At 39.1% G+C, this 25,910-nt stretch overlaps 2 long non-coding RNA genes across 3 annotated transcripts in view; one reads left to right on the top strand and one right to left on the bottom strand.

Annotated features, from left to right (window-relative positions):
• Positions 1-12,964, top strand: part of LOC133222069 (uncharacterized) — a 90,915-nt gene extending 77,951 nt beyond the window's left edge. For both annotated transcript variants that reach the window (XR_009728181.1, XR_009728180.1), the window contains exons 2-3: positions 10,678-10,771; positions 12,612-12,964. This is a non-coding gene — a long non-coding RNA (uncharacterized LOC133222069). The remainder of the gene's footprint in view (positions 1-10,677; positions 10,772-12,611) is intronic.
• Positions 1-25,910, bottom strand: part of LOC133222189 (uncharacterized) — a 626,079-nt gene that overhangs the window by 562,851 nt on the left and 37,318 nt on the right. The gene's annotated exons all lie outside the window — the stretch shown is intronic.

Here is a 25,910-nt window from a genome sequence, read left to right on the forward strand (position 1 = left end):
CTGGATAATAGTGTACAAAAAAGCCTGCTACATTACAAAGATAATCTGTGTATGGAAGTTCCCTTCCTATTTGCTCACTGGAGGCCATTTCTCATTTCTAGGTTGTTACTCATGCCAATAAAGATGTGCAAAAAGTGAGACATAGAGAAGTGCTGCTAACATACATGGTTGCAGGCTGTGGGTTAAGCTCAGGGGTATGGACAAATAATCCCTAAAGTACTGAAGCAGTGATTAAGGTATGTGAAGTTTGCTGTGCATGAGCCATGCGAATGGTCCTGTGCTAACACAATAAATGCAGAGTTTTTTTGTGCATTGAAATAAATGTCTAGAGGGTCTCATACTGCAATACTGCTTTAACCAGTGTGCTGCCAAAACCCCTTGACTAATGTAAATGCCATATTGGGGAATAAGTGGAATAAGTCTAATGGAATAAGAAAATGTGTTCAAGGAATTTCTGGAAGTCGCAGTGAGTGAAGAAATGATGTATTTATTTCATACTTCTTTCTAAGGCTGAGTCATGTTCCCTCAGTTTTGAGCACATAGTGGAGTGATTTTGAGCACTGAGTTGCCTTTGAGACATTGTTTGTTCTTGAACTGATTTGTCTGTTCACTTACCACTCTAGACTATAGATGTAAAATTCTTTCTAGGTTAAAAAAACCTGACAAAATAAATGTAAAGCTAGTTGTGGACTTTCCCTGAGAGTCTGAATGAGCTGCTGCAGTCCTTTGCAGTTCAGTAACGGTGTGTGTGCAGTGGGAAAAACAAGAAGCTCTTCATTTGATAATGGCAGAACCAGCAACTTAATACTGATGAGGTCAATGTTTAAACTTTTCTGGCAGCATGTTTTCCCTCTGCTGAAGGATTATGGTCTGTGTGAAGAATTATTCTAAGTCAGCAGCTCCATTCCTATTTACAGATCATCCTATTTAGGTCAAGAAATCAAAGCTTATGTTTTGCAAGAAAATAGTGACCAGAGTGAAGTATCAGTAGCATTTGCGTCTAGAAGTCCTCCCAGGGTTGATATGTCGGTTTTCTGGCCAGTACCTCTGTGTCTCTCAATAGCTTCAGTTCTGTGCAACCTTTTAATGTGGAAATTACTTATAAATAAAAACTGTTTTATTTTCTTTGTCTCTCATACTTCTGCCATTAAGACAGGGTGACTCCACTGTGCTTCAGAGAAGTTACTGAAGAGCATTTCTAATGTAATGTGGTTTTTTTTCTTTCCTGATTTATGTGAAAGAGCAGCAAAGTGTAAGATTTTTTTTTTTGTTCCTGTTTGCAGCAGCGTTCTGAAATATAATTTTCCTCAGAAAAACTGCATTGCTCATATGTCCAAGAGGAGACACTTTCACATACGCTTATACATAGATACATACATGCAGATGTATATTTAACTAACCCCTTACAAGTAGCTCCTGTTTCTTCTGATTTCATATGTGAATGGATAAATATTGCTTAGTAACTGCTACTATGTACATATCAAACACTATCAATATACTACTACATGTACAGCTACACAATGCTACATATTGGTGCTGTAGCACCAAGAATATCTTTCAACAAATATTTAGTTTGTGAGCATGGAACTCTTTACTAGCTCTTAATTTAAACAGCACTTTTTTTACGCATTAGTATGCATCGCTGAAAGATTTTTTAACTACATATAGCTTTTGAGATCTCTTCATGAATTATAAAAGAAATCATTTTTTTTCTTCAAAAATGACTTCAGAAGCTTGTATTAATTTAATCAAGGATGTTATTGTTACATATTTTACAAGGTAGGAGCAAAACTTTAGTTGTGTAAGACCATTCAAGAAAATCTGCAGAATTGCTGTAATTTTCCATTGACTACACAGGAAATTTTTCTCAAGGGAAAGATGGATTTCTTCTTCTTTCTGGTTTAATTTCTGACGTGACTAGAAAATTTAAGGAAGTGTCACTTTGGGAATCTCTACTTTACCATCATTTACACAAGTTTTGAATATATCCTAAGACTGTAAGTAATGCCCTTGGCATATTAGAATAAAGAGATTATGATTGCAAAATAATATGGGAAAATATGGTAAAGCATACTAAGAGTGTAAAGGTACATAACACTAAATTACAGGGCACCCCTGAGGATTCCTTGCAGCAAAATAAACAGGTCCAGTGTTGTGTTGATGCACATGTGTTGCTGCTTTCAGGACTGGGCTCACTTTGGGAATTTGTGCAGAATTTGCCTTTTCTTCAGTGTAGAAATGGTCAGTTTTAGAAATGCATGCTTTTAATATGCAGATGTTTTGTATCTGATCTCAGGCACTTAATCAGCTGCAGGGTGTCCCATACACAGCATAATGCATATTAGCTTTTTTTTTTCCATTTATTTTTTTTTTGTGTTGATTTTTTTGGAATGTGTGTGTGTGTGTTAGGTTTTGGTTTTTGTTGTTTTTTTGTTTTTTTTTTTTTTGCTGCACTTAGCTGAGATTAGGTTGAATGATAATAATAGCTGCAAAGAGGCATGATCAAGTCGATCAGGGTGATGGATTAGACTGATGAGATGATTTTTATTCTGATACAGACTTTCTTAAGAAAGGCTTTTTAGGAGCCGGTAGAGCTGAGACAACAGCGTTTTAGTCCATGAGAGACTTGAATAATTTCAATATTTTATTCCCAGCTCAGGACAAGAAGTTGAAAAACCCGAAGATTTTTAAGACACAGAATACTTATGAAGTTTATCCAGTTCTATTGAAATGTTAAGCTGAAATAAAATATTTTCACATTCTTAAACAGAAATACTTCTATTTATTCAATGTATTCAAAATGATTCTTTGAGAGGTAGCTTTCACCAGTTTTGAGCCTTCTATTCAGGGAAAAACATCAATCCACTCAAGTTCTAGTGATAACTTTGGGCACTGGATGTCTCCATTGAATGTCTAAAAATATGCTTTTGGTACACGGACATGGGCAATAACACAGTTAACTCTTTGCTTTGTAGGGGAGGAATTGTGAGATTATGCCTCAGTGAAAATGGTCAGGGGGATCTAGGGTGCCACTGTTGCCAGGGATATTGAGCAGGGACAGAAGTAGAGCTGAAGTAGGTGGCTGAGATACTTTGATGCTGGTTTAAGAAGTAAAATATATGTGCATTTTCTGTGAGAACTTTATTCTAATGATGACATATTTGTTGCCATGGTTTTATGAAAAGTTTGGTTTACTCCAGATGCTCTAGGAAGCGGCGCTGATGACTGCTTGCTGATGGTGTCCTTGCTGTCTTTAACCAGAAGCTGTTAACTGTAGGAGCTCTGAGAACCTCTGCAGTCTATCACTCAAGCAAGATTTGATATTGCAGCATTGTGAAAGTTCTCACTGCACATGCTCTGAAACACTTTGGCACATCTTTATTTGTGCTCAGTACTCTGGTTTTTGGTGGAAACTGGATCAGAAAGTTTATTGTTGTAATGTGTCTGAGAGTGACAGCAATGCTCCTTTCTGAATGCCTGTTAAAAGCAGCTCAATTTTCCTTGTTTCAGTCTGTTGGCAGTGACTTGGTCAACTATTGTGTTCAGCAATGTTTCTCCTGTTTCTCAAGATACATTTGTTTTTCATTGTTTTTTTTTCTATGCCTTTTTCTTTTTTTCCTTTTTTTTTTTTTTTTTCTTTCCTGTGCAACAGCTGTTTAAGCAGCATTTCTCTTGGCAGGGAGGTAAGGATTTGAGCACTAACAACTTAAAAGTGGAGTCACTGTCAGAAGAGTGAAAAGACCGTGGTGTTCTCATTTACAGTTGTAGCAAAGCACCCCCCGAGCACTGTGGGGATGAGGGAGGGTGCTGATGGGAAATAATACGTTAGTTGTTTAATGGAATAACAGCAAATGAGGGACAAGGAGATACAGCTGGTAAATGGATCAAAATCATGCGAGAGAGATGCCATCAGGCTAGGACAGCCCATGCCTCTTAATTTATCAGTGGCTGCCACTGATGTGTATATATCATGTATTTATGGTTGCTGCACATGAGAGCTATTGTCCCCCAGCACAGGAGAAATGCAGCTCTATGGGTGAGAATTACTGCTTCTAGGAGAAGGCACTGCCATCCAGGAATGTGGAAAAATTACTCAGTGGAATTAAGGACAGCCCAGCAGCCTTCATCTGGCTTTAGTGTAATTGCTGAAGAGAGGCTTTTTTTTTTCTTTTGTTTAGTCCTTAACAGTAGATCTGATTCAGCAGTGGGCTTTCAACACTGTGGTGTTTTGTGATTGCATTTCGGTTTTATCTTGATTACTGCATGCCCCTAGAGTTATTTTTGTATCTTGTTGCTTCCAGTCCTGCCTCTGTTGTGGACTGGAAAGTTTCTTTTATAAAATATTAACAATGAGAGGAATCTGAGGGACAGTGCTGCCTTATTGCCCTTTTTCCATCTCTAGCACTGTTGCCCTCTAGGGGAAGAGTTTTGTCTTGTTTTGCAATGGTTTCCTCAGTTAAGAAAAGGTAAGACTTCAGCTTAGATATGGTTCCCTGGTTTTCACAGATTTTGTGTTTGATTTTCAGGTGAACATCTGGGCTGCATCAATGAAAGTAAGACACAAATTCCTGGGGGGGCGGTGTTGGCCTTAGCATGACATTCCTCTGTTCTTTAAAAAGAAATAGCAGTATTACTCCATTTCAGAATGTTGTGAGAATAGATGCATGGAAAGATTTGAGATGCTCAGATACTACAGCAGTCTGAGCCATGTAGGAAAACAGAATAGGCTTTTAGATGTTTGTCTTGGCTTGTGTTTTGTAACAGATTCCTGATAATCAGGTTTTCTGTTCAGCTGCTTTTTGATAGGATTATTACTTGCCCATCATTTTTTTCTTTTTAATAGGCAGTTCTTCCCCCTTTTCATGCCTTCTGTCTTTTCCTTTTGCCTTCCCATTTACACTGTGCCTTGTGCTGAAATCTACTGGGGAATTCTTTGGAGTTTTTTTTTTTCATATTTACCGACCAATGACTTGTTCTTCATTTGGTGAGTTGATAATGTCAGCTCTTTGATCAGTGTTGACTCATTGACTATTCGGTGTTTTATAATATTCAGGGGCATCTAGATTATATTTAGCCAAATCTGCATGCTAAGCTTCAGAGTCCTATTGCAATTTTTTTCTTTTTTTAAAATCTCCTTGGATACTCTTTTGCTGGAATCTTCTGTTTATTATCCATTTCCCTCTTGTTTGTTAAGTACCGTCTCTTTGAGTAAAGCATTTTCAGAAGGCTTCAGTTGTATTAAGATTTTTTTTTTCCTTGAGACGTCTAACTTGATGAGACTATTCACTTGGTAGACACAGCTTCATCGTAGTGGGAAGAGGACAGGAGAGCTCAAGCTCAAGTAAATCTACAGCTTAAGCCATCTTTTCAGTGGAAAACTCAGAGTTGAGGAGGCAGATGAAAGGCTTGCCTGTGCAAGGATGAGCTGAGGTGTGCAAGGATGAGATCAGGTCAGCAAGTGTGCTATTCAGAACAATTCTTCTTTTCTCCTATCCTCAGTATTGTGCACTTAGAAGAATTTAAATTTTGCTGTTCACAGTATCTGGATGTACCTCCAAAACCTCCTGTAGGAATTGCTTACAACAAGTGCTTCATTATAATTATGACAATCTAAACATTTCTGTTCTTTGCTATCACTGGCAGCACTACGGATTCCATTGCTTTAGTTTAACATAGATTTCCACCTTGTGTTTTCTCTCTCAAAGCCCATTGCACTCATTCTTGGGAATATCAAAGCACCAGGTTGCTGCTTCAGAGACTGTGGCATCTCTTCCTGCTTTACTTCAGCACTTCAGTACATGAGAGACACCCTGAGTCCATCACACTCTTTTGAAAATTATTGGCTTTTAAACTGCAGACAACTTAAAAGCTAAAAATTTTAAATTCAAATCATCAGCTTCTATTACCTTTCTCTTCAGTTTCTGAAGCTTTAAAACATCTCCATCTTGCTATATATTCTTTAAAAGAAATAATAATTTTAGTTACCATTGAGAAGAAATCCTTAAGCTCAGTACCAAAACCTAATCCCTTCTTCACTGGCAGGCTTACTTATGTATTACCAGCTTTAATCACTTGAAATCTCTGGGGGGCAACTGACCCCACTAGACCAGCCCAGGGTCCTCCTTCCTGCTCTGGTAGTGCTGTGGGAAAAGGAAATGGATTTCATTTTAAAACCCATTGTGTGAATGTGTTTTTGTCTAGACTGCCTTTAGAGCTATTGTGTGTAGAAGGGGAGCCTGGCAGTGCCCTGTGGTGGGGAGATGAGGAAGATCAGAAGTCCTGTGGATCTTCACTGTCTCTCTGTGAATAATATAATATCATTTTGTTTTCCTTTATACATATAACAGCAGAAGAACCTCCTTTACAAAGTTGTGGGGGAAATTTGATAACAGCTATGCAGCCTTAGGAAAAGAAAAATAATGTGGACATATGTCATATTTGTAGATGAATTCTTCTTTGTTCAAACATATGACAAATCTTTCCAAATATTGTCTTTAGGTTGCATTCTGTTGCCAATTCAATATTGCCATGTCTGTGAATCAGTCCTTATTTCTAGTTCATTTGCTGCTGTAAGTGGTGAGATTGGTGGTTTTTTCTTCTTTTTTTTATTTATTAAGTCTGTAATACATTGGCCTTCTTCAGGTTCTTATTCTGTCAATATAATATTTTTCCTTATGTTTCTAGAGTGTCCCAAATTGCTCATAGACTCATACTGATATCATTTTCCTTTCTACTCTATTTCATATTTATATCCTTCTTTAGGCACTATTATTCATGCTCACAGGTTTTAGTGTTCCATTTTTGCTGACAACTCCCAAATCTATTTTTCGGTACCTACTGACCCAGTGCTGGCTCTCCCTTTGCTGTGTGACTGTCTTTATGACATTATGGTTCAGAATAGATGTAATCAAACTTAAGTTGCATTCAGACAAGAATGAATTGTAGCTTGAAGAGCTATCTCAATATTACTTTATATTTCTTATTTGCCATTGACTTTGATGGATGCATGCAAAGTCTTGCATGCCTCACTGTAAGATCTGTAAATAAAATATATTGTTATTGTTTCACCATGGAGGTCTTGATAGCAATTAAGTATTACAGTAGGTGGTGCATAATCATATAGAGCAGGGCCCTACAATACAATTCTTACCATCAAATTAATGCAGTTAGACAACTGGAATGGATTCAGTAGTTAAGGATGCTGGCCATGCAGCTGTCTTGTTAGTATCATGTGTCTGTTGTGAAGTCCAGTTCAACATAAAACTTCAAATAATTCAGGAAGCCTCTATGGGCACATAAATTAAGCACCCAAAATTACATGCCCAGCAGTTTCTGTGGATGCCCACCTCCCCATTGCCATCTGTGAACAGAAAGAGAAATAGTACCTGCAGAGCCTTGCAGCAGTACCTGTAAAACCAGGAGTGCTGAGAGGAAACACCTGAGATGCCATCACAGAAAATAACAGACAGGCTAGGTCATATAGAAGTGTATTTATGGAAATATGAAACATTGACCAATATGCTTAAGATGTATAACAATTAGTGGAAACTTAGCAGCCTTTTATGACACATTGCATGTTGCATGAAATCATTTGGATTTGGCTGTATAGGGAGAAACAAGATGTCTTTTTCTGCGCGACTTCCTGCATAGTCATTTATGAAGACAGAGAAGTTTCACAAATACTACTTTGAACTATCTTGCTTAAAAAAAATCTCCACAGCTCTAGTTTATAATGTTGAGGTGGTTAAAACTGGGTTCTACTTTATCATTTCCTGTGTGGTTAAATTCTGAATAGACAGTAGTTTTCTTCAAATTTTTAACTTTTGCTTCAGTCTTTACCCTTATCTTCTCTTCTATTGACCTCTTCTGTATCTCTCAAACCTGTATTGTTCATGTACATGTTCTGTGTCTCTCAAACCTGTATTGTTTGCACAGTTCCTTATCTCATCACACCTATTGAGAGACCTCTTTGCTGACTTCACTGAAAAGAATGCTTGCACATTTTGCATAGTAATTTTTTTTCCATCTGGGAGTTCTCTCTGGTTTCCTAAGGCTGGGGTTTAGAGCTAGTTCCTTTTGAAAAGGAGCTGTTACATTCATATGCTTCATTTACAAGAGTCATTATATAGGTCCACTGTTGAACGAGGTGGGTGCCCTGGAGACAGAGGATTTAAATAAGGCCGAAGTGCTGAATGCCTTCTTTGCCTCTGTCTTTACCCCTGCAGACTCTCCCTGGGGGGCCCAATATTCCTGTAGCCCCAGAAGGAGTCAGGATAAAGGAGGAGTTTGCTTTGGTAGATGAGGATTGGGTTAGGGATCAGTTAAGCAGTATGGACATCTATAAATCGATGGGTCCGGATGGAATACACCCACGGGTGCTGAGGGAGCTGGTGAAGGTCATTGCTCGGCCACTCTCCATCATCTTTGGTAAGTCGTGGGAAACAGGAGAGGTGCCTGAGGATTGGAGGATGGCAAGTGTTATGCCAGTCTATAAGAAGGGCAAGAAGGAGGACCCGAGTAATTATAGATTGGTCATCCTTACCTCCATCCCTGGAAAGGTAATGGAACAACTTGTTCTTGACACCATCTCTAGACATATCAAGGATGAGGGGGTCATTAAGAGCAGCCAACATGGTTTTACCAAGGGGAAGTCATGTTTGACCAACCTTATAGCCTTCTATGAGGAAGTAACTAGGTGGATGGATGATGGTAGAGCGGTAGATGTGGTTTTTCTTGATTTCAGTAAGGCATTTGATACTGTCTCCCACAGCATCCTCATAGATAAGCTAAGGAAGTGTGGGCTTGATGATCAGGTAGTGAGGTGGATCAAGAACTGGTTGAAAGGAAGAAGGCAGAGAGTTGTGGTCAATGGGGCAGAATCTAGCTGGAGGTCTGTGACTAGTGAAGTCCCTCAGGGGTCGGCGCTGGGACCAGTGCTGTTTAATGTTTTCATCAACTACCTGGATGAGGGAACTGAGTGTACCCTCAGCAAGTTCGCTGATGACACTAAACTGGGAGGAGTGTCTGACACACCAGAAGGCTGTGCTGCCATTCAGCGAGACCTGGACAGGCTGCAGAGTTGGGAGGGAGAAACTTGATGAAATTCAACAAGGGCAAGCGTAGAGTCTTGCATCTGGGGAAGAACAACCCCATGTACCAGTACAGGTTGGGGGTTGACCTGCTCTAAAGTAGTGAAGGGGAAAGGAACCTGGGGATCCTGGTGGATAGGAGGATGACCATGAGCCAGCAATGTGCCTTTGTGGCCAAGAAGGCCAATGGCATCCTAGGGTGCATTAGAAAGGGTGTGGTTAGTAGGTCAAGAGAGGTTCTCCTCCCCCTCTACTCTGACTTGGTGAGGCTGCATCTGGAATATTGTGTCCAGTTCTGGGCCCCTCAGTTCAAGAAGGACAGGGAATTGCTTGAAAGAGTCCAGCGCAGAGCCACAGATGATTAAGGGAGTGGAACATCTCCCTTATGAGGAGAGGCTGAGGGAGCTGGGTCTCTTTAGCTTGGAGAAAAGGAGACTGAAGGGTGACCTCATCAATGTTTACAAATATATAAAGGGTGAGTGTCAGGATGATGGAGCTAGGTTTTTTTCAGTGATGTCCAGTGACAGGACAAGGGGCAATGGGTGTAAACTAGAGCATAGGAGGTTCCATGTGAACATCAGAAAAACTTATTTACTGTAAGAGTGACAGAGCACTGGAACAGGTTGCCCACGGGGGTTGTGGAGTCTCCTACGTTGGAGATATTCAAGGCCTGCCTGGACAAGTTCCTGTGTGATGTACTCTAGGTTACCCTGCTCTTGCAGGGGGGTAGGACTAGATGATCTTGTGAGGTCCCTTCCAACCCTTGGGTTTCTGGGATTCTGTGATTTAACTGTTCTTCAGATTTCTGCATTGTACTTCTGAACATCCAAGTTCAGGATTCATTCAGGCTTTAAAATATTTCAACATGATTTACAGAGCAGTTTGAAATCAATTCACTATTGAAACACCAGCATTGGCCCAATCTGTAAATTTTTATTTTCCAAAGAATTGTGCTTAAAATTAGGGACATCTCTTCCAGCAGTAACAAGATGAATGGCAAAGGAAGTTAGACTCAAGAGGTGAGAAGTTCATGGTCATTTTACCCTGCTATTCTGAGGAAACCTGGAAGGCAGATGTTGTGGCTTGTAAGAACTGGCCTCATTCTCCTTATCAAAACCTGTTGTGCGTTGACATGTGTAAGTAGATGGCTGGAAGGCAGAGGGAAAACACTTAATACCTGGGAAAAATTTACAGAAGAGCTTTTCTTTCAAGGAATAAAGTGAATATCACTGCCTGGGAGTTGTCCCTACAGGACATGGAGTCTGCCTCATGGGAAGGGGACTCAGATCATGGAGGGGTTGCAACATCTGAGGTAGTAATGTGGAGGCATTACTGAACATTCAGCCTTATTAATGGCATTCAAATCATTCTTGCCTTCTTTGATTTTAATCTTTTGGTGTATTTTCATTTACTTTTTGTCTTCTGGCCTGTTTGTTTAGTTTCGAAATGTGATCATTCCCTAATCAGATATTTTTTGAGACTATCTGTAGCTTCATGTTGTTTACAAGGAAGATGTTGAGCATTGAACAGTGGATGCCTTTTACTATCTTAACCTTAATTTCTTGTATGTTTGCTTGTATTGTTCCAGAGTTAGTTGTTTAATGAGACATCTTGAGCCACACAGCAGTTCAGCTTTCATCATTTGAGACTGAATAGTGACTATCCCTGTGAAGCCATAACAAGTAAGCCAGTTCTGGTTCTTTTGAGTAGCTGTAGGGGTGAAAATCTCTCAGTGGTATCAAAATATGTTGTTCTCTTCAATTTGGTATAAATTAATTTACTAGTGTACTTAACAATTTCTCTGAGATAAGTGGTAGCTCCTCTATCTTAACTTCTCGTTAATTTGCACAAAAATTATAACACAGTGAACATTTGGCTGCTGAGAATTTTCTAAAATGAGTATATGGTAATTGTTTGTAAGTCCATGGAATTTAATTAAACTGTGTTTAAATATCTTAGAAATTGATGACTGAAAATCAGCTAAATAAAAATATTTATGAGTGGGTACATAAATATGCATCCGTGATTAGGAAGCATGCTGTTTACAATGCTGGGCTCGTCTGCTTGCAAAGGCAACATCTAGTACAGCATGTCTCTGATAATTACATTTTGGCTTAATAAACAGAAATGGGAAGGATGCTTTTTTTAATTATGTTAATGCTTTCTTTTTTGATGGATTTCACTAACATGGTGCAGAGAGAGATGTTTAGTTTTTACATTTCAGGGGCAAGTGTAATAACTAGATTTTCAGAAATGAGGGGTGTTAAAAGAAGGAACAAGTTTTCATTCTTTGTGTAAAAATGTGGAGCATATTTCAAACCTGCTCTATCCTCATGAGATTTCTGAAAGGCACACTGAATTGATTGTATATCAGAAGCATGTCTTACTTTTATTTGTCAATTTTCATTCTGGAAGATTTTGTCCATATCAAAATTATTACACTGATATGTCATTGATATGTGTATCTCATATATATGAGTACATATATATGGATATTATTTACACCCCCTCCTTCCATCTTTTCTCTGGCTGTGTTTGTACTGCACTTAAGGGCATAGACATCTAAAATTAGTTTTCACGTCTTGCTTATGCATGAATGAAGCAATGTTTACATGAACATGAATGAATTCATGCTTAGCTACAGCACCAACCCTCTAAGTTTGCACTGTTCCCTGTATATCCACTGGGCAGCTGACCTGCCATAATTACTGTGTTGCAGCCATTTTGGTGTGGTGACTCATGCGCATACAGCTTCTCCCCAGTTTAAAGATCTTCATCTTGGTCAAAATTTTGCTGCAGGTGTGAAGGAAGGGACTGGATCTAACCCAGGAATATTTATTTTTCCTCTTTTTTTTCTTTTTTTTTGTCTTACACATTTGTAAAAAGCCATGCAAGGTGAGGCTTTACACACACTTCTAGTAATGGGGTTTTGACAGTCTTTAAAATGCTTTGCTAAAAAAAAGTCCAATAGAGCAGGACATTGCCAGGGATTTATCAGCGTAAATTGGATTTCTGGATTCAAATTAACTTTTCAGAAATGTCACAAAGCAGTCACAAAAGAAATGTAGTTCTGCTCTGGTTAGACAGAATTTATTCCTTGTTGTTATTTAAAGAAAAAAAAATAAAACAACAACAAAAACCCCACAACAAAATAAAAACAAACAAAAAAAAAACATTTAAATCACTTGCTTCAAGACACAAGCAGAGTGATTTTTACACTAAGAACAAAACCAGCCTTCTGAAACAGTCATAATTCTTTTCACCAAAAGAAAATGAAAGGGAGCACAAGCTTCTTCCTGGAGAGTTTAGAAGTATCACTTTCTGACTTGATTCTTAGATAATGGGAAATTGTATTGACCAGTTCAAGCTGAGTACTTAGAAGGAATGCTGGAGTCTCCATCATGGCCTATTTTTATTCCACACCAAGTTTATTTATAGCTGAAGCAGAAAGTTGCAATTCTGCAGCCATAGCCTTTTTTTCTTTCTTTTTTTTTCCCCTCCTTTTTTTTTTTTTTTTTTAAGATATATGAATATCAGTAAGCTGTAGAACAACGAACACTAATGAGAAGATGCAGTGCCTTCCTGTGCAACAACCACGGTAATCTGTGTGATAAATAAGAAGTTACTCATAGATGCCTCTACTGTTCTTTTCCTCTTCATTATTACCATGTAAATTTTTGTATTCTGTTGGGATTTGTGGGTATTTCTTGAGCTGCAAGAACAACTGAATGACCTGAAGTTCAACAGTGCCGCTGTGTGTACATACATATGTATATGGATACTTAGAGAGAGAGAGTATGCTCTTGGCTTCCTCACTTGTCACCTTTCATGTTTGGGTCTCCTTCTTAAAAAATTAAACCAATTCTTGATGTTCAGGCATCAGCTCTATAATTTCCTGAGTCATACCCACCTGTCAGGAGCTGGAGGAACAATGCATTAATCTGGTAACAATAGTTTCCACAATCTAACAACCCCTTGTACAACACGAGAGGAAAGAACAGCTGACAGCTTAAAAGTGGTAGGGAAAAAGGTCTGTTCCTGTGTTGTAAAGGCCTGAAAATCTGTGTCAGAGTCATTTCTGCATTTCTACAGAGCCCAAGTGAGTTCACTGCTCCTGTACAGAGATTGCAAAACTAGGGCAGTTAAAAAATTGGGTAAAATGTTTTGTCAAATAATAATGGATACCACTCTGCTTGCTATACATCTTGGTAAGTAATTTAAAAATGTATTCACAGGGAAAAAAGTGGTTAACAGTGTTATTTCCAAATTTTAATGAGATTCCTAAGGGGCACAGCAATGCATAGTGATATATCTCATTATCTCATTAGACAACTTGAGCTTACATCAGGAGGAATTTGGATTAAACCAATGCCCTCTCTGAATCAAGGGACCTGGCTTCAAGAAATGGTAGGCGGGGAGAAGATGAGTTTTCTTGGCATTTGTTATTTCTCCTGTGTTAGGGAAAACTTAGTTGCAATTAAGAAAATGAAGCCCAGTGCATGATGCTACCAACATCAATCTGGGGCTGTTTATACATCTACACTAATTAAGAAATGAGAAGATTTCTTCTTTCAAGAATGCTGTTGACAACAGTGTGAGTTTACAAAAGCTGGAATATAAAATTGATAGCATTGTGCTTTCAAAGCACACACTGCAGCAGGCACAGGATCCTGGGCAGCTTTCTAAAGTGTTTCTTGTGAATTGAAAACATCACAAAAAATTAATAAACTTAAGTAAACAAAGCATTGAAAGCAAACAAGAAGCAGGGGGTAATTTTAAGAAGTTTGTCAAGGCTTCTGTTAAACTGATGGAAATTAAATGAGTTGGTTCCAGTGATGAGCAGGGAAAATAGCAGAAACCCTATGTAGGGAGTTAAAAAGAGGGTAAAGGTCCAAAAAAAAAATAAAATTGGGTTTATAACATAATATTTATATTCTTTATGTGATGAAAGGATTTGAAGGCCTGACTGTTGCTCTGAACTTAACCTGAAAGTCATCTTCATTCCATGGTATATGACCTGTTTTTTTTTTCTTCTCTCGCCCATATTTGAAGATGCTCCAGCAAGTGCAGAAAGGTAGCTGGGTCCAGCACGTTAGCAGGACACACATGGGTCACAGTGCTTAGAAAAGCTTCTGATCATGTACAGTGGATATTTTTTGGGCTAGCACTTCTCCTGCCCATCCCAATTAAATGGACTGATGGCTGCTTAGTACCACTTCCTTTAGTCTTTCACAGCTGTTTTAGTAAATTTATCTGCAACCATGAGGAGATGTGGCTCTTGAATAAGCATCAAATGTACATAAACTGGTGGAAATCAGTGAGATTTTTGGTCTTAGCCTATGTCTTCATTTTTTTAAATCTGCTAAGTGCATTAAACTCCAGACAAGCTGCTGACCCTGTCTGCTGGCATTTCAGTCCTGCAAAAACACTCTGATATGTCAACACCAAGAGCAAATACAAAGAAAAAAATGTTTACCCTTTTAGTTTGCTTTATCAGCTTTATTGATTTCTTGATAGAGTGCTCTGAAGATATCTCTTTTACATCAAAAAGGAGACTCATGTGTTTCAGGAGGCTTTAAGCATGTGCCCCACTGAAGCAGGTCTCTCTGTCCCAGGACCTTTGACGTTTGAGGGCTGAACACAGTTTTCAGTGATCATCACTTGCATGGTAGGCAGCTTGTGTGGTAGGTATTCTGTGATTCTGCTCATACTCTGTGCTTACGGTTTTGTGTGTTCATGGGGAAGATAATTGCAAACATTACTGTACCTGCCACTTCCAGTCCAGTGAAAGGAGACAAATATATTTTCTGAGGTCCCATTTGCCCTTTGCATAAAAGAAGCACATCATGCGTTTGCTACTGTAGACAACACCCATCTGCTATGTGCCTTGGTTTCTAAGTTAAGTGAAGGAAGGTTGCAGATATGAGGAGTTTGGGTTTTACTCTCTTGTTGCTATATATTGCCTTGCTACATATTGCCTTGTACAAGCATTCTGTTGTACAGCAGAGTGCAATCAATTCCCATTTCATTTCCCACTCATCCTGTCCACACACTGCTAGATCTGGAAGATGTGCTCACTACTGACCATATAAATGTGCTTTACCTTCCCCTGGCTGCTAAGAGCTTGTAGGAAGATTCATCTGTTGAAAATAGTTTCACTTCTATTTGAATCCTTAAAAATTCATATCCCTTCTGAAAAAGATACTAAACTAATGCTATATTTCCCTTACTGTGCACATGCTTTGAATGTTTATTGCAGATGTCTATAAAATGGTGATCCTGATGTTGTTAAATATTTGACTATGGAAGAATTAAAGATGACCCGAATTTAAAAAGTTTTGCCAAATAGTCTGTTTAATGTTTGGTGGAACTATGGATGTTATAAGAGTATTTTTAATTTTTAGAATATTTTTCTTCTAAGAAACTCAGTCTAGGTACAGCACAATTTGTCAGATGTCTCCTCTATAAATTCAAGGATAACAAAATTATCCTGGGGCATGCATAATAAAATTATAGCTCCCATCACCAGAATGCAGCTTCTTTGGAGGTAAAATATAACAGCTAAACATACATCAACATTGCAGGGGAGAGTAGACATTTTGTCTGATGCCAAGAGACTCAAGGGAGCTCAGACCTGTTAATACAAGTACTTCTGAGCCCTGCTTCCTGATAGTGAAGGTGAGAGATTCATATGTGAGCCAGGATCACATTTAACCAGTATTTCATCAAATATGCTGTTTTGCTACCACTATCTGCTCCTGACCTTTGCGAACATATGAAAAGGAGGATTAAAATTAACTGTCATTGCTTTATGCTGCTGCTTTTGCTCTTTTTCTTTTTTATTTTCTTTCTTTTAAGGACTTGCAGTATCAAATTATCAAAACCCAAATTTTATAAACATATTTTTGGAGGAGTGGGTTGTGGGGGGGTATTTTTGTACAAATATCTCTTCAGGATTCTGCTTTGTGGTCCAGCAATAAAAGAACAAAACAAAACAAAAAAGACCCCAACCAATTCCCCCCCCCAAAAACAAACAAACAAAAAAAAAACAACCAAAAAAAACCAAAAACCCAAAAAAACCCAAACAACAACAGAACCACCAAAAATCCAAAACCTAAACAACAAACTGAAAACCAACCAACCAAAGAAGCCCCTTTCAAAATCGTAGGGAAAGCTGCTGAGCTTTAAACATCTGGATCTAGATGACTTTTAGGGTTATACTGCAGCATAACTTTCATGGTAACAAGAAATTAGTAAGTAATGAAAATGGTTAAAATTATTTGAAATTGAGAGATATGGAATCTTCTGAATTTGTCTTATGGGATCATCATCACAGCTGTTGGGAGCTCTCATTTCATGAGTAGGAGTCTGATTTTGTACAATTCCGTTTTTTGACTTCAGTTGCTCAGGATCAGGCTATGGAGATTGGAGATAGAAGCCCTATTGGGAGTCCTATCTCTATTGGAGATAGGAGTGTTATTTTTGTCAATAGCAATCACTGCTAGTGAGATGTATCTCTTAGTTTCATTTGAATTTTAAAATATATTTAAAATTTTTAAAACTTTATCACCAGTGTCTGAAGCTAAAAATAAGGCACAAAGTATGAGACATATTTGGAAATTATGCTTTTGAGATAGAGTAGATAAAGGGTCTGACTGTAAGTGGAAGAATGATGTCAGTGTCATTGCAGTAATTGAATTAGTAAATAAATATGCAGGTGATTAGAATTCCCAGTGCTGTTAATTATTTCAGCATTTCTTCCTGCAGTATGGGAAAAATATGTATTACTTTCACACTCAATTTCAGTTCTGTGAATTAATGGCTTTCCTTGCACAAGAAGAGAGATAACGGGATATTCATTGTTTGCTTTTCATTGAGGGATAAGTACTTACTCTAATAGGTTTCTACTGGTGTATTACTGGGTTTTGTGAAAAAACTAGTAATTCTCCCTGTAAACTGTCAGTTGAAAACACTGGCTGGGGACTTGTAACTGTATTTTGTTAGTGTTTTAACGATACCATTGTCATTATTATGAAAACAGTTTATACCACAGTGAGTTTTCTTGAACACACTTAAATTTCTGTTAGAAAAATATTTGTTTGGCCCTCAAGAGCCCGGGTGAGCTCCCGGGGGCTCTTGGCCAGTGGGATGAACTTTTGAAGTAGCTGCAGGGAGCATGGAAAGAGTGGTGGTTCCTGGTTTTATTGAGGGGAGCCTTGGGTGACAAATTTGTACATTACAGTGAATGGACAGATTTCCAGCACCATATTCTGTGTATGTGTATTTAGAAATATGTATACAGAATGACATATATAACCTGGTTAGGCTGTATCACAATGGAAATATCTGCATGTTTTCTACATTTTCCTGTGCTTCGTTGTTTTACATGGAAAAACAGAAACTGATTTATTCATGTGTTAAGCTGTATCAGTGGCTATTTTTCATAAAATATGAGACTACAGTATTATTCTGAACTCCCCCCCCAATCCCTGATCACAAACTAAAATAGGTTGCTTATGCAAGTTTATGAAATGATCCAGCTCATTATTAATAAACGTAGACCTGTCAGACATTAAGCGCACAGGCAGTAATGAGCACATTCCCTGGCAGACTAGCTTTCACGTACAAAAAACACTCCATGTATTAAATATGCACTTGAGAAACACTATAGTAAATGTTACAGTTGTTTTAGTCATATGCTGCTGAGAGTATTCTGTAGTTTAAAGCTCAATCACATGTTCTCTAAGGAAACCCACTGATACCTAATTACAGGAAGGTTACAAAAGATAATGACAATGTGATGAATTACAGAACCTGTATAACTTATTAGCACAATTTCCTTCTATGAATCAAGACATTTAGGTGAAACTTTAAGGATAGCTTTGTGTGACATTTACTCTTATCTTCCACAATGAACCTAAGGGGAAATACAAAACCGTGTACAAGTGGTGTACCAGGATGGCATAAGTTCTTGTGCCTACTACGTTTTTGTGAAGTTGGAGCCAAGAAGGTACTAATTTTGTAATATTTCCTAGCACTTTATTGTCTCCACTGGTAGCATGGTGTCATGTTACATCTGCTTTTCCAATTTATACATTTCGGTGGTCTTATATTTTCATCTAGTTGGCTTTGCTGTCCTACCCTACAGGTTAAGAATATTGAAATAAAATTCCAAAGGAAACCAATTATGGAGTCTTGATAAAGCCAAGATTACATTTCATATCGCTACTCTTTCTTAATGTAATCATTCTTCTTTTTTTTTTTTTTTTTTTTCCCAATTGCTATGCTTCAATCACGGATGAGACCATGGCATACCAATTCTGGCTAAAAATCTCAGCTTACTCAATTAAGTAAGAAAGCTGTCAAGGATCTTAACTAAGTCATAACTAACCCCTGATATGCCCCTAGTCGCAATGGCTGTGACTCATGGTCTGTGGCTCGTGCAGGTCTTTTTATGACTGTGTCCTACATATAGTGCTGAGTTCAGTGCTAACTGGAAGAGGGAAGAGTTGGTTATCAGTTTGAATAGCTTAACCAGAATGTTCTGAAGTCTTTTGAAGCTTTATTAGCTCCTTGCATAACTCATTAAACATTCAGCAATATCCAAGCAGAATTAGATACTATGGTTATCAAGGATGGAATTAGTTTCAACCAAATAAAGACACAGATCAGATCTGAAAGAAAAAATAAAGCCTTTACTTAAAAGATGAAACAGTTTTAAAAGAACTTGCAAGGGATATTTCCTCACAGTGAGGTATTATGCCTCATATTAAGCAGACAACAAATGGTATGACAATAAATAAAAAAAAAAAATCTTGTATTTGTTTAGCTCATTAAGAGTCAATATAAAACCAGTGTGTTTTATACACATGAGAAGAAAAAATTGTTTGTCACTAGTGTCAAATGCAAGAATGAAGGTCATAGTGAGAGGTGAAATAAAAACTTCATGAAACCATTGTATTGAGCAGAAGCATAATAACAAATATCATTTGTGTGTGTTTCTGCCGAGTAGCTGACAATGCTTTGGATTTTATTCTCCATGGAAACAAGCATCTTTTCGTAAAAACTAAACCCTGAACTCTGCTTTTCAATAAAATGTTACTCTTCCTATTGAAATAAGACCATTTCCAGTAAAAAAAAACCCCAAACACAAAAAACTACAACACAAACCACAAAGCCAAATGTCCTTTAATACCTCCTTCTCCCTGATTCCTTTTGGAAGGGGGATTAAAATATTTTACCTGATCCCATTATTGTCATATTTAGTTTTACCATGTTATTAACTTCTTGCAAAATACTTGTAAAAAAACCACTTTTGTAATTGTGTTTCGCTGTTTGATAATTGGTAGATTTGTCTGGGCTGGACAGCTTCATCCCTGTCTTCCCAAATACACCTCAGTTCTTTTTACATCTGTTCTCATAGCTGGAAACCAGCCAAGGGAGGGTGAAGTAGCACACTGTTCCTTGTCATGTATTTTCTAAAAATTATTCAAACCTACTTGAATTCTGTTGTGTATAAAAGGAGAATTGAGGAACTGCCCTGCTATCTGGAGTTAACCTATAGTGGAACTAACTGTAGGATTGACAACAAAGAGGATTTAGGTAGATCTGATTTAGATAAAAAGATAGTCAAAGGCTTTTTCTGGGTACATGAAAAAATCTTCAGAAATCTGTTCCAGATCTAAATGCTGATCAGTTGTGACTTTTTAAGAAAAAGTCAAGAAAGATTTAAAAAAAAATAAAGAAATCTTGATTAGTGAATGCTTTTCTTTCATAGGGATTTTTAGATCAGATGGTTTGGACAAAAATTAGTGTTGAAATTTGAGAGAAATTAAATGTCAGTATGTCATTATAGCATTTTTCAGAACAATGTCTCCAGTCTGCTGATCATAAGTGTTATGCTGTATATACAAAACTAAGGATGAAATGAAACCAGTTTCTTCATGGTAAATGACCTAAGGCGTTCTGTCCTCATATTTTTTTTTTTTTTTCCCCAGTACAAATGTTATAATCCTTAATGTTTGGAACTTCTGTTATCTATCATCTCTAATAGTCATATGACCTTTTTCCTTTCTGTCCCATACAGTGAATAACAGAGTGACTTTGACCTTGTTTCAAAGTGTATTTTCTGCGCCATAAATCACTGTCTCTTCTGTCCTGAAATGAAATTGTCTTTAAATATGATGATACTTTGGTTTGGTTTTTGTACATAATCTTCATTATTGGGTGTCTAAGTGTTTAGACACTGGAAGTTCTTATGTTGTTTTTTACTTTGCCAAACTTCAAGTAATGTTTTTCTCTTTCCCTTTTATTTCTCTATTTACTCTTAATTAGAAAGGAGGAATGAGAACATAAACCCCAAAATGTAAAACTTCATATTTTGCTAACATAAACTTCATTTATGTCACGTGAGATCCAGTTTTCTTCATTTTGAAAGGAAGCTTCAGGCACTGTTGTTAGTGTTGGAACAATTTGCCCCAAATGGCAGTTGAAATATATATACTGTGACTGAAAAATTAATTCCTCAACTAGTCATCTGCTGGCTTGCAAGGAAATCGGATCAGCCCCTAAAGGGAGCTTAAAAACAAATTAAAATAACTCAGTGCAAACTAATGTAGCATGTTGCTGAGCTCTGTTTCTCCAGCTTATATCAGTGTGCTGCAGCCACAGTTATTAAGCTGGACAAAGCATAGATGTTATTCGTAGGCAGGGAAGATTTTGGCCAGCAGTGAGGCCAGTTGTGAATGACCAGTGATGACAGGAGCCTTCCAAGTTGTGTTTATCCCTGGCTGGAGAAAGTTCTGCAGCTGAATAACTGGTGACAGCTACAGTGAAAAGGACAGGAAATAAAACTTGTAGGAGAGATGAATTAGTAGCAGTTTGGGAAGGAAAGGAAAATATAGAGGGAAATAAAAGGGAAATAGAACCCCCATTTTCAAGAAGGGGAAAATGGATGACCCAGGGAATTACAGACCAGTCAGTCTCACCTCTATGGCTGGCAAAATCTTAGAGAAGATTCTCCTGAAAGGCATGCTAAGGCACATGAAAAACAACAAGGTGCTTGGTGACAGCCAGCATGGCTTCACTAAGGGGAAATCCTGCCTGACCAATTTGGTGGCCTTCTATGATGGGGCTACGGAACTGATGGGCAGGGTAGAGCAGCTGATGTCACCTACCTGGACTTGTGCAAAGTGGTCGACACTGTCCCATATGACATCCTTGTCTCCAAATTGGAGAGACATCAGTTTGAGGGATGGACCACTCAGTGGATAAAGAACTGGCTGGAGGGCCACACGCAAAGAGTTGTGGTCAATGGCTCAATGTCCGGCTGGAGACCAGTAACAAGTGGTGCCCCTCAGGGATCGGTGTTGGGACCGGTCTTGTTCAACATCTTTGTTGGTGACGTGGACAGTGGGATTGAGTGCACCCTCAGCAAGTTTGCCGATGACACCAAGCTGTGTGTTTCAGTTGATATTCTGGAGGGAAGGAATGCCATCCAGAGGGACCTTGACACACTTGTGAGTTGGGCTGATGCCAACCTCATGAAATTTAACCATGACAAGTTCAAGGTCCTACACCTGGGTCGGAGCAATCCCAGGCACAGCTACGGATTGGGCAGAGAAGAGATTCAGAGCAGTCCTACAGAGAAGAACTTTGGGGTGTTGGTCGATGAGAAACTGCATGTGAGCCGGCTTCAGTGTGCGCTTGCAGCCCAGAAAGCCAACCATATCCTGGGCTGCATCAAAAGGAGTGTGACCAGCAGGTCGAAGGAGGTGATCCTGCCCCTCTGCTCTCGTGAGACCTCACTTGGAGTATTGTGTGCAGTTCTGGTGTCCTCAACATAAGGACATGGAACTGAGGAGGGCCATGAGAATGATCAGGGGACTGGAGCACCTCCCATATGAAGATAGGCTGAGAAAGTCGTGGCTGTTCAGCCTGGAGAAGAGAAGGCTGTGCAGAGACCTCATAGCAACCTTCCAGTATCTGAAGGGGGCCTATAGGATGCTGGGGATGGACTCTTCACTAGGGACTGTAGTGGTAAGACAAGGGGTAATGGGTTAAAACTTAAACAGGGGAAGTTTAGTTTGGATATAAGGTGGAAATTCTTTCCTGTGAGGGTGGTGAGGCACTGGAATAGGTTGCCCAGTGAGGTTGTGAATGCTCCACCCCTGGTGGTGTTCAAGTCCAGGTTGAACAGAGCCTTGGGTGACATGGTTTAGTGTAAGATGTCCCTGCCATGGCAGGGAGGTTGGAACTAGGTGATCTTAATGTCCTTTCCAACCCAAGCTATTCTATGATTCTAAGGCTGGCAAGAAAATCAGATTAGGACTTGGAAAACATTGCAAGCAGGAAAGGTTCTGAAGGTACTTGAAACAACCGACATAACTACATTGGTGGGAAGGACTCTTTTTTGGACAAGAATAGAAAACAACTTTCTTTCATGAGAGATTTTTTTTTCCCTGTGTATTTTGAGTGTGAGAGCCTTAAATGAATTGTTCTCGAAGGGTACCGTGAGTTGAACAGTTAATGCTAACAAAGCATTCAAGAAATCTGGAATTGTATGCATATGAATCTAAGGCAGTAAGATCCCAAATTAATCAATTTTTTTTTCTGATGATGAGGTTCTAGCATTCTAATGCTGACCATCTGTTCTTTTACACTCAGATTGCTATAGCATTTACCAATCCATTTCAGCATTTGTATGTATGCTACATGTTAAATTTTGTAGGAGAATCTAATGAGCATGGGGAAAAAGATAACCTCTGTTCATTATCTTTTTCTTCTGTATTCTTTTTATTCCTGAGACCTGGCCACCTTTGTCAGAATTCTCAAGATGTCAAACCTGCATAACCATGTGGAAAAAGTTGTCTTATCTTTTCAGCTTTAGAAATTACTCTCTTAAATTATAAGATCTGGACCTGTTTCCATATGGAGAAGTTATACTGAATTATTAATAAAAATTATAATTTGACTTATTTTTCTGGGAAATTCCATAGAAGAAAGTAATTATGATTTTTGAATACAATGAGCTATGAAAATGTTTAGGTTTCAAGGTGTCAAAACCTTCAGAACTTCTATTGAGCTGGGGTGCTACAACTTCTAGAGGAATAAAGTTCTTTGCTTTCTTTATAATGTATATGACATATAAAAACTAGTGTGGTTTTTTTCAAGGAAATTAAAAAAACTATCTCAGTTGTATCACATCACACATTATGTTAGAGATTGGAAGGGACCTCAAAAGATCATCTAGTCCAATCCCCCTGCCGGAGCAGGAACGCCTAGATAAGGTTACACAGGAACGTGTCCAGGCGGGTTTTGAATGTCTCCAAAGAAGGAGATTCCACAACCTCCCTGGGCAGCCTGTTCCAGTGTTCCGTCACCCTCACTGAGAAGAAGTTTCTTCTCAGGTTTAAGTGGAACCTCTTGTGTTCCAATTTGTACCCATTACCCCTTGTCCTATCATTGTTTGCCACTGAGAAGAGCCTGGCTGCATCCTCGTGACACTCCCCCTTTATATATTTATATACACTAATAAGGTCACCCCTCAATCTCCTCTTCTCCAAACTATGGAGACCCAGCTTCCTCAGTCTTTCCTCATAAGGGAGATGCTCCACTCCCTTAATCATCTTAGTTGCCCTGCGCTGGACTCTCTCCAGCAGGTCCCTGTCCTTTTTAAACTGAGGGGCCCAGAACTGGACACAATATTCCAGATGAGGTCTCACCAGGACCGAGTAGAGGGGAAGGAGAACCTCTCTCGACCTACTAACCACCCCCCTTCTAATACACCCCAGGATGCCATTGGCCTTCTTGGCCACAAGGGCACAGTGTCAGCTCATGGTCACCCTGTCGTCCACCAGGACCCCCAGGTCCCTCTCCCCTACACTGCTCTCTAACAGGTCGTTCCCCAGCCTATACTGGAACCTGGGGTTGTTCCTGCCCAGATGCAGGACTCTACACTTTCCCTTGTTATATTTCATCAAGTTATTCCCCGCCCAACTCTCCAGCCTGTCCAGGTCTTGCTGGATGGCAGCACAGCCTTCTGGTGTGTCGGCCACTCCTCCCAGCTTAGTGTCATCAGCAAACTTGCTGATAGTACACTCAATTCCCTCATCTAAATCGTTGATGAATATATTAAATAATACTTGTCCCAGTACCGACCCTTGAGGCACTCCACTAGATACAGGCCTCCAACTAGACTCCGCCCCATAGACTACAACTCTCTGGCTTCTCTCCTTCAGCCAGTTCACAGTCCACCTCACTACCCGATCATCCAGACCACACTTCCTCAATTTAGCCGCAAGGATGCTGTGGGAGACCGTGTCAAACGCTTTGCTGAAGTCAAGGTAGACCACATCCACCGCTCTGCCATCATCCATCCACCATGTTATTTCCTCATAAAAGGCTACGAGATTGGTCAAGCATGACTTCCCCTTGGTGAAGCCATGTTGACTGCCCCTCATAACCCTCTTATCCTTGATATGCCTTAAGATGGCACCAAGGATAAGGTGTTCCATCACTTTCCCAGGAATGGAGGTGAGGCTAACCGGTCTATAGTTACCCGGGTCCTCCTTCTTGCCCTTTTTGAAGACAGGAGTGACATTTGCTTTCCTCCAGTCCTCAGGCACCTCTCCCGTTTCCCAAGACTTGGTAAAGATGATGGAGAGCGGTCTAGCAATGACCTCAGCCAGTTCCCTCAGCACCCGCGGGTGCATCCCATCTGGACCCATGGATTTATGGATGTCCAGATTGCTCAACTGGTCTTTAACCCATTCCTCATCGACTAAGGCAGACCGCTCCGTTGACCTATCTTCATCTGAGGTCTCAGCGGTACAGGGCTCTTCAGGACTGCCTCCGGCAGAGTAGACAGAGACAAAGAAGGCATCATATTCTACTTTCTGGATTAGAAAATAAAAACAACTGGCAGACTGTTCTGACATTTTGAGCAAAAGAAACCCAAAAACTGTGTGTAAGTCGTTGATTTTCCTTCCGATATTTTTTCCAAAGAAAGCTAGTTTATTCCTCAAAAGAGACTAGACGAATATGTGCATATTAGGCAAAAGCTTGCTGAAATATATGATGGCTTATATTGGTAAATAGAGGAACTCAGGAAATTTGAAGCCAGATTCAATAACTTACTTATGAAATAATGATAGATTTACCAAAAGCAGTTACAGAAAAGGATTTTACTGCTGCGTAATAATAATTTCAGTCCAGAAGTGCCAGTCTAGAAGTGTTGACTTGTATGTCCTGCTGGAATACCTGCAGCAAAGAAGGAACATATCACCAGGTATTCAGCAAATTCTTTAGTTTAATTTTTTGCATCTGTTCTGAAACCTTTTCAGCTGTTCTCGTAGTTAAGGCAGCAATTTCAAATGGTTGTAGTAGGAACATAACATCTGATGGAAAATTGCCTGCCTGTGGTTACATGCTAGGTCAACTGCTTCATGGTAAGAGCAAATGGTTTCATGATTGCTGAAGTATAGCTGAAGCTGGAAACCAGAAAGCATAACCCTTGGCAACTCCAGGCTCGTACTGCTTTTATATCAGAATGAAGTAATTTATGGGGGGAATGTTGTCAGATTTGTTGTGGTTCAATTTCCGGTTTTTATTTATTTATTTCATTCACTCTGCTGTGCCAAAAAAGCACCTATGGCGTAAATGGAGTCGTTTCTCCTGCCACTGTTTATTTATCATTTCCTTAAGCACCCCAGATATCTACAGCCTGAAAATACTCTTATTTTTGAGCATGCATTTGGGTGGAATCCAGTGGAAGTTAAGACGGTGCATGAAGGCTCTTCTCGAGTGAGTGTTTTTTTTTCT

This window comes from Neopsephotus bourkii, unplaced genomic scaffold (assembly GCF_033783945.1).
Source record: "Neopsephotus bourkii isolate Nb327-2 ecotype Australia unplaced genomic scaffold, CSIRO-AGI_Nbou_v1 NB_1574, whole genome shotgun sequence".
Classification (NCBI taxonomy): Eukaryota; Metazoa; Chordata; class Aves; order Psittaciformes; family Psittacidae; genus Neopsephotus; species Neopsephotus bourkii.